The sequence below is a fragment of the Eptatretus burgeri genome, chromosome 10 (genome assembly GCF_056783735.1).
Source record: "Eptatretus burgeri isolate ZD-2024b chromosome 10, Ebu_testis_v1, whole genome shotgun sequence".
Lineage (NCBI taxonomy): Eukaryota > Metazoa > Chordata > Myxini > Myxiniformes > Myxinidae > Eptatretus > Eptatretus burgeri.
This window is the reverse complement of record NC_140970.1, coordinates 7,137,908-7,148,264: the sequence shown is the minus strand read 5'-3', so window position 1 is coordinate 7,148,264 and position 10,357 is coordinate 7,137,908. Positions and strand designations below refer to the sequence as shown.

The following is a 10,357-nucleotide window of genomic DNA, read 5'->3' as shown; positions in this document are numbered from 1 at the left end:
CCATTGATCTGGAGACACAGATCTTGTTGCTGTGATGAGCTCTGATTTTCCAAGGAAAGATTTGGATCAATGGAGGATGCCCAGTTTGTGGCTGCCTCTGGAGGCCAGCTTTGCTCCATTGTTTGCCCATCTCACTTTACTAAATTTTAATCTCACCGAACTGTAGAACTGATGGACAAAGGATGGAGAGATTCAATGGTTGAACACGTCGGTTGTTCATTACAATGCTCCTTCATTGAAGTAGAAATGCTTAATTATGCTTCATTAAGTTAAGTCATACCAAGGACGCACAAACGTTTTCCTTATCCCTTTGTCTGATGCTTTTGTGTTTGTCCATTGTGTTTTTCTATTATCTGCGCACGCGGAGAGAAAAGCGGGATTGAGCAATCGTTTCGTGTCGGTCCGTCTGTCTGTCTTATCAGTTTATGATCGTCAGTTTACGATCGAGGAACTACGTATTTAAATTGAATGCGATATTTTGAACACGAATTGGAACATGAACAAGAAGACGAATGTGTCGTTTCAACAAACCTCGGCTAAGAATTCATCCTGGCTGCACATGCGCAGACAGAAGTGAGATAATATTTTCACTCTGTCTGCTTGTCTGCCAGTCCCAAAAATGGAAAATCATTCCAAATAATAAACTTACTGTTCTTAAGGGCGTTACAAAGGACACAAACAACAAGCACGAAAAACTAATGTCATGTGTGGGATGACATGGTGTCATACAATGACATTCTAACCTAACAGATATTGTTGTGAGGCCGGGTATCGGTGGCGAGCACGACCACCAGGGGAGTAGCAGAGTCGGAAAGAGAAGGACCTCGAGGTCTTTATTGCCCCTTCAGCTCGGGAGGGAAGACGAGCTGAGGGAAGAGAACGTGGCTGGCTGGCTACCTGGCCGCGTTCGCGCGGCTGGACGACCCCACCTTCCCGGAGCACCAGGCGCCAAAGAACAGACCAGGGCAGCCGAACCCAGAGGAGGCGAGACGAGGTGATCTCCCGTGATGAGATGGTCGACTGCTTGTAACGCGCCAGACAAGACTCCTCGGATACGCGGGATGCAGTCAGCCGCAGACCCAGACAGAAGAGCCTCGAGCAGACGTTGTGCAATCATCAATCTCTTCCGGTCGTTTTTGGGGCCGGGTCCGCTCCTCCGTCGCCTGCTCTCATTGGGTGGACGGCGTGTCGCGGCTCCGCCTTCTTGAAAAAGACTGCCCCGGTTTTGGTCCTCGCATTGCCCATTGGGCGGAAAATGACGCATACCCTTATTTGGTGCGAAGCCAGAACGAAGCGTTCCGTGCCCATATTTGGAGCCAAGCCAGAGCGAAACGCTTCGTGACCATATTTGGTGTGAAATCCACACCGCCTGGGGCATGGAATTCCGCCCACCCACACGCCTGCATGCGGGCGGGCGATCGGGCGAAGAGCGTGGACAATGCCGCGAGCAGAGGGTTGTTGTTGGGGTAAAACTCCTATCTATAAAATAACTTCGCAGCACACGTACACTTAATTCCCATTAGACATAGGGGAAGGTCAGGTCTATTATTAAAAATATAAAAATATTTAGACTATATAAATATTTTATTCCCAACACGCAACATGTCTAACCAAGACGGGCTGAAGCAGGTGGGTAGTGGTAGTAGTGCAGGTTTAGTAGAATCCATGGTCCAGGACACCCCGATGCAAGAAGGTGTGCCCTCGCAACCAAACCCAGAAGTCGTAATGGGCACAGGGGCGGCGTATGACAACCCCCCCCCGTCAAATTCCTCCCCGATCCCTGCCGGTTCCGCACACCATCATGACGGATCGGCTCTGCCGAGTCCATTCGACTTGAGCCAGTTGGCGGAAATACTGAACGGAATGAGGGGGGAATTGAAAGAAGAAATGCGGGGAATGCAAAACAAAATGGACGCAAATGCGCAACGGATGGATGCCAAAATGGATGCGAATGCGCAGGCACTGAGGGACGATATGCAAACACTAAAGGGTGATATGCAAACGCAGTGAGGGAAAATGCAGAGCATGGGGTTGAACCTCCAAGCGGGGAAAGAGGCAATGAGGACAGGCATTAGAGGCATAATGGTGGCACCACGTGGTGGAGCGACCGAACCGACCAGAGGGAGTGCAAATTGTGTCCGGCCCGCGATGGAGACGGTTAAAGTTGAGGGGACGAGTGACGCCGTCACGACAATTGATGGGGAGACCGAAACGTGTGGGGTGAGACACGAGGGGACGACGGAAATATTAAAAGAGGTGACGGAGACGGAGAAATTAAGAGACAAAAGGGATGAAGGAAAAATTAGTAGAGACATGAGAGGAGTCAGAAATAAAAAGGGAGACACAGACTTCAAAAGAGGGGAACGAATTAAATAAAGTAAAAGACGAGCACACACACATAGAGTTAGGAAGGGACAATGGAGTCGATCTGGTGGAATGTTTCGTGACCCAGTGCGAGCAGCAGGATAGCCTCCTTAAGGTACAAAGGGAGACAGGATGCTCCCTTGAAGCATATCGCGATGAGGTGGGTCCGGTCGAGCCATGCGAGGTTGAGGGGATATCTGATGTGAACGGGTACACGCGGAGCTTGGGGGGTATGGAAACCCCGGGATCGCTTGTGGTGGCATGAATCCCCGATATGAATGTCCCAGTGTGTGTGGTTAAGAGTGTGAGTGGTGCGAGTGTGCCAGAAGGTAAGTATGGTGTGAGTAACATGGCATGCGTGAGTGCATGCATGGAAATGGTACATGGACCGGTCCAGACGGGAGACACGAGTGGCAAGCTAAATAGGCCACAAAGGGTTAATTTGGCTTCCGCGCCGGGTTCGCGCGATGGCTCATACGAGGTCCATGGCGTGTTTCACGCACGGCCTGCACGTGCGCGTCCTCGCGATCCGGCCCGGAAACGTTCCACATTGGATACAAGCCGGCCACGTGGACGGCGAAAATATAGGCGAGTGTTGTGGGAATTTGGAACGGAGGGGTCCCCATGCGAGTGCGTGTGTGAGGCATCACATGCTATGCGCCGCGTGTTCCGTTCACGGAACGCGCGGAGCGAGTTCCCAGGATGACACGCTCGAGTGGGCCTGCACGGCAAGCCGTACAAGTTCCGTAAGCGAGTGAGGTCACCAGGGATTTCCCAGCGCGAGTTGCGGGTGAGCTGCACACATTGGCTCGCGTGGGGAATCCGTCGAAAGCGAGCGCTGTTTGTGATGCACAGGGCGACGACAAGGCTGCACGTATCAACCGATGGAAGGGACGAACGGGCGTGCCATAAACCACCAAAAATTAAATAAAAAGCTTCGCTCCAAGTATACGGCCCCTGGCAGGATGTGGCAAGCATCCTGTTTGGGCATAGGAGCATTAGTTAGCGGGATGGATTTAGCTTAGATAGACCTGCCTCATGGGGGCATGAGCCATCCTCCATGGGGCCCATGGACTCGTTAGAGGGATTTTAGGTCAGATTTAGAATTGGGAAATGGATTTTGGGAGACATGGACGGACATGGAATGTGTAGTGAGAATGTAGCTTAGCTACGTAGATTAAATGGAACATGCATTAAAGTAAGAACGACAACAGAGCACAAGATAGTTAGGGGAATTAAAAAGGCCGTTGCTGCCGTAGTTGTGTGCATTTGGACCGAGGGACCTCGGTAACCATCCGCTCGGGTTACGCATGGGTCAAGCACGGAAACGACTCCTCCCGTTCGAGTTCTGTCGAGGGTGTGAATACTCGGTAGTTCGCCACGTGGGCCTCAAGATATTTTGAAGTTTGGCAAATAACCCTGTACCACGTGGTTGATTTATTGACGATTCACGGTCCTGTAAGGGACCCGTACCCTCGGAGTTTTCCGAAAGGTAATATCTAGATTCCGGGTGTTCGGTAGAGTCAACCGAACCCAGCTCCACCCAGCGGTCATGCTCGTCGCCGATACCCGGCCCACAACAAATATATATATATATATATATATATATATATATATATATATATATACATATATATATATATATATATATATATATATATACATATACATATATATATATATATATATATATATATATATATATATTTATTGTTGCGGCCATGGGTACCGAGACACCAGCTTGTCACTCAGGGGGATTAATCCCAGGTTGTCCTCGGTAGAGCGGGACCTGGAGCCACCGCTCACAATTAACATTGTGGTGCAGTGGGTTGTTTTAAAACCATGAATGCCACCCAGTCAACCACGAGTTCCATTGTCCACTGTATAATTATTCTGTATCACTAGAGGTCACGTGGTTACCTGAGCAGGGAGCGTGCCCTCGGCAAAGCATCAATGTTATCTTGATTCAATTTTAATTAGGGTGGCTGAGCATTTTAACTGCTGGTGCGTGCTGACGATTTTTGGTCAAATCTGTGGTAATTACCTCCCAGTCTATCTAGGTTCGGACAATGCTCGACCAATGGAAGGAAAGGACAAACACGGACAGGTTGGAAATCGACAAATAATTTATTAATAATAAAAAAATAAAACCAATGTCACCCGCAGGGTGACCCGTATCTTGCCAAAAGGTGACCACGTGTGACTTCTTTAAGGTCACACTGAGGTGAACAGAACTGCTATCCACCAGGAGCGACTCCTTGAGGAATATCTGCCTACGAGAGATTCCGATGAGAATCGTTCTACAGATAACCATGAAAAATATGCGTTTGCCTCATAACGTCACCAAATAACGTCATAATGTCTCAAGCTTGACATATCTAGAAAGCACTCCTCGAGGTGTTCAATTTGAGGTATTACACGATATGGTACCGAAGATTTCAAAATTTGACCTTGGGGTCAAAAACTTTCGACCTCCAGCGCTAACCATGAAGGTCAAGGCCGATCGCCACCAAAAATTAATCAGCTGAGCGCCAGACCATGAACTATATTCCCATGAAGTTTGAAGACGATCCGATCAAAATTACTCAAAAAATAAGGGTTTTGTCGACTCCCCTGATTTGCGACAAAGTGACCTTGACCTTTGACCTTGACCTTGAAAATTTTATGCGCTGAAAGGGACCTCTATAGGACTCTGATATGCGAAGTTACAAAAATTTCCAATGATAACTGTGCTCTGCAGAGTGATCGATACATGATTACAGACAAACAAAAAAAAATACAAGCTGACTAACATAACTTGCAAAAACTTCGTTTTGGCAAAATAAAAAACGTATCATTGAAGGAATAACCAAGACAACCATAAATAAAGCACACAGACTGAGATGTTTAAATATATATAATGGATATAAAGAAAACAATGGAAAAATAATTTACTGCAATTTTAAAATGATATGTGGTTCAGGAGGACCACAAAGCAGAACGCTGAGGGAGGTTTATCATTTTGTCTCAACTCAACAAAGATATTTAACCTAAGACCCAAACCCCAAAATATTATTTATCAACATTCTCGATGGTGATGAAAGTTATCAGATTAGAAGGTGTTTTAAAAAAATAAAAACCCAACAAATATTTATTGGTAGCCGTTTTGAATTTATTTTGAAATATGAACAATATGATATTTTAAGCACAAAAATATGTATAAATCAAGAAGAGATTTCACCAAGAAAATTTTGTTTTAAACACAAAAATATAACATATAAATAGGTCCGAGAAAAATCATCTTTTTATGATGTATGGATACTTTTGAGCTTAAAATAAAATCTTCCAAGTGATCAGCAAGAGATTTCACCAATATTTTATTTTAAAGACAAAAGTATCGACATCTCTTATTGATTTATAAATACTTTTGTTTAAAAATGAAATCTTCTAAGTGATCCGTAAGAGATTTCACCAATATTATATTTTAAGACAAAACTATCCATAAATCAGTAACAGATTTCACCACGATTTTATTTTAAGGACAAAAGTATCTACATCTCTTACTGATTTATAGATACTTTTGTCTTTAAAATAAAATCTTCTAAGTGATCAGTAAGAGATTTCACCAACATTTTATTTGAAAGACAAAAGTATCTATAAATCAGTAAGGGATTTCACCAAGAAAATTTCATTTTAAAGACAAAATTATCTATAAATAAGTAAGAGATTTAATTTAGAAAATTTTATTTTAATCACAAAAGTGTGTGTGTGTGTGTGTGTGTGTGTGTGTGTGTGTGTGTGTGTGTGTGTGTGTGTGTGTGTGTGTGTGTGTGTGTGTGTGTATATATATATGTGTGTATATATATATATATATATATATATATATATATACATATATATATATATATATATATATATATACAGTAGACTAGGCATAAGTCGTCACCATCGGGGGACTGAGAAAAAAGTGACGACTTAGAAATGTGACGACTTACGCGTATGTGAACATTTATGATGACTGTGGGGTGAAGGATGAAGTCGTGCGTGGCCTGGACTCATATGTGTGAGAGCCGGCTATTGTACCAAAAGGAAAACACAATCCTCGGGGCATAGGTGGGGGTGAGTTGGTGAGTTGGAAAGTGATCAAGCCAAGATGGAATTCATGAATCAGTTTATCAAAAGTAAAGATAATGAACAACTCTGTAAGACAACTCGTATACCATCGGTGATGGTATGGTGACAAATTACATGACACACAGTCATCGTGGTGATGATTACCACTCAATGCCTATGTGTAAGTGAGTGCGGTAACGTACAAAACAAGCCAATATAAAACCATGATCAGACTTCAACACTAAGCTCGATCGATCCTTTACTTCTTCGCGAAGTAATCTATTATGTTTGACTGCCTCAAACTCTTGGGCATCTGGTGCATGAGAAAGGATTCAAACCGGTCATTGTATTTCATCATGTTGGCTGGGCAATCCTCCACCGAAAGACAGTATCGGCCGAATATTTGGCCAAATCGGCCGAATCGGCCGAAACCTAATATTTGGCTGAGCCGACATTTGCCGAAACCAGATGATGAGCGCGTCATCGACATCTTCAAATGACACACATTTCACGCATTTCACACTTCCCACCGGCCTCACGATCTTCTCCACTTGTCCAAATATCTTGCCCTTATTCTTCAAGATATCGTTCAATGTCTGCCGTTTGATGTCCAACTTCTCAGCTATGTCTGTTTTCTTCATCAGTGGATTTGCCTCGCAAAACTGGATAATGTCGTATTTTTCTTGGTAGGTTTTAGTTGTAAGCTTACGCTTAGTCGCCATTGTCCTGCCTGCAGTGCGATCAACGTGTGTACGCAGTTATAAATAGCCTATCACTGGCGGTATACACTAATGAGCGAGCATCACGATTCCATGAAATCGGGCTTCTCATGAGGCAGCAGTTCCGTGTGACGAGTTAGGAGTGGTAATTTACTTGAGTTTCCATTACGTGGGAATGGACAACATCTGACGACTTAGACGAAGTGACGACTTAGAGATGACGACTTACAGAGGGATGACCCTTTATTCAAAGGGATTTAACATGAGATAAATTCGGGACTTTTTGACGCTGCCGACTTAGGCGAAGTGACGAGTTACACGCTGCCGACTTACACCTAGTCTACTGTGTATATATATATATATATATATATATATATATATATATATATATATATATATATATATATATATATATATATATATATATATATATATATATATATATATATATATATATATATATATATATATATATATATATACATATATATACATATATATATATATATATATATATATATATATATATATATACATACATATATATATATACATACATATATACATATATATATATATATATATATATATATATATATATATATATATATATATATATATATATATCCTAGAAAATCATCTTTTTGTTATATAAATATGGTGAATATAACTCATTGTGATGTTTGCAAAAAGGACTACACACATTACAACAAACACTTACAATCATGCAAACACACACTCAATATATTTCAACGAATCCAACCTGTACAGCAAGAAAAACAACATTGTGATATATGTTCAACGGACTTTCTAAAACGTAGTTAAAAAAGACATCTTCAATCATGCAAACACACAAAATAAAACAAACTCAGAAGATGCAGTCAGGTTTGTTGTTGAAAAAACGGATGGGGCATTTAAAGATCATATAAATACAATAATTTTTAGGTTTAAAGAGCCAGAACCAAAATCGGTAGCTGGAGCAATTGTGAAAGTTCATTGGGCTGTTGAAACTTTAACTAACAAGAGCATGAGGGAATTTAATACCATTAAATTCTATATGGGAGTAAAATTATATTTGACATAAGAAGACAATAAAAGAAACAAGTTGAAAGAAGAAACACCTTATATGAGAACAGACCCTTATTTAATTTCTTCATTTCAAGGTTTCCAGGATTGTAATGTTTATGATAAACTTCGGAGGTATGAAATCGATGTTGATGATAACACAGAAGGAAGTGGATTTAACATTGGGAAAATCATTTTCTTAGATATGCACATCTTGAAACCGGATCCTTATCAAGCTTCTTCCTATATTGATTTGCTAAGAGTAATAGAACTTTAAAAAGCAGTTGTTAATGTTCAAAACAATGACAACAAATGCTTCCTCTGAGCTGTTCTTACTCACTTGCACCCCCACAATGGAAACTGGAACGAATATGGCATTATTTGCCACAACCGGAACTGAGGCCACACTTCTTATTCATCCAAAAGCTGAAGCGCCACTATGGCTCTTCGTCTATGCCTCGGGCGTCGGAGTATGAGGAGTTTTGCAGCAAAATGTAGATGACGCCTGGCAACCACTCTCCTTTTTCTCAAAGCGTTTTCAACCTGCAGAAACCAGAAATAGTATATTTGGGAGAGAATTTCTAGTAGCCTACAGGGTTTCAAACACTTTCAGAATATGCTAGAAAGGAGGACATTCTCTATCTCTACGGATCACAAGCCAATGACCTAGGCTTTCAAGTCAGGACCTGATCGTCACTCTCGTATGACATCTTGATTTTATCTCTCAGTTCACGATGAACATGAGGCACATCAGTGGCAAAAACAACTCTGCAGCAGATGCACTATCCCTTGTTGACGTAAATGCACTGGATGCATTTAACATCATTGATTTCACTGCCATAGCTGATGCCCAACGGTATGATGAGCAGCTTCAAAGACTGCAAACCAATTCAATGTCATTCCAGTTCAAAGAGGTACCGAGGGTAGGATTGTCAATGACGTTTCCACAGGTGAAACATGATTGCACTAACATCCACGTTTGATTGCCCTTATGTCCCTTGCGAGTACGGATGTGGTTTTTAATGCTTTACACAATTTGTGTCAGCCTGGCATCAAAGCTACCCAACATTTCATGACTCGGCCTTTTGCCTGTTTTTTTGTATGCACTGTCGGGGCTCGTATGAGAGCCAACACACAGAACGTACAAGGGGAGGAGGAAACAAGACGGTGGTAGAGGGAAGGCAAAAAACAGTGGGGTACAGAGATAGGAGGAGATCTGTGGAAGGGAGAGGGATGGGGTGGGGTACACAGTGTAAACAAGATGGACACTACAGGGACTTTCAGGTCCTCACATGACAGGAACTTTCAGGAAGGAAAGCAGGGATATTTGGAGGAGGTAGGTTTGGGGTGGATTGGCGGTGGTAGAAAAGATCATAGTCTTGGATGGGAGAAGATAAGAGATGGTGGTGAACAACTGTTTTGAAGACCTGGAGGGAATAGCGGGATTGAAGAGAGTTTGGGAGTTTGTTCCAAAGGCAGGAAAAAAGAGGAATGAAAGGGTGAAGGTGAGCAGTGATTCTTGAAAACCTGCATCAGGAATGAATTGTGATGTCAGAGACTGGTCCACAATCTGCATATAATACCAGAAATCCAAAATACATAGACACATCAGGTCTCCTCTTGGCACGTTTCCTACACCAGATGCCAGATTCAAGCACGTTCACATTGATCTAGCTGGACCTCTACCTCCATTAGATGGCAATACATACCTGCTCACATGCATTGATCATTTTACTCATTTGCCAAGTAGCAATACCCATCCCCAACCAGAGAGCAGATCCCCAACCAGGAGCACATGCATTCATCTTACATCACACATCGGTTAGTTCTGTTTGGTGCACCCTCATCAATAACCACAGACTGAGGTCGTCAGTTTGAATCAACACTTTTCCAAGCTTTGTCTGATCTACTTGGCAGGAGGAGAACCCAAACCACAGCTTATCACCCGTCACCTCATGGGCTCGAGGAACAATTCCATCGACAGTTGAAAGTGTCTCTGAAAGCCCATGCAAATACAAAATGGATGGAGAGTCCTCCTATCGTCTTGTTAGTTATCCGAACTATGGTTAAGCCTGATTTAGGGTGCTGTGCTGCTGAGTTCGTTTTTGGCATAACTC

General features: G+C 42.7%; 1 long non-coding RNA gene across 2 annotated transcripts in view; it reads right to left on the bottom strand.

Moving 5' to 3' along the window:
* Nucleotides 1-7,809: 7,809 nt before the first annotated feature.
* Nucleotides 7,810-10,357, bottom strand: part of LOC147017905 (uncharacterized) — a 70,963-nt gene continuing 68,415 nt past the window's right edge. For both annotated transcript variants that reach the window (XR_015062181.1, XR_015062182.1), the window contains one exon: nucleotides 7,810-8,783. This is a non-coding gene — a long non-coding RNA (uncharacterized LOC147017905). The remainder of the gene's footprint in view (nucleotides 8,784-10,357) is intronic.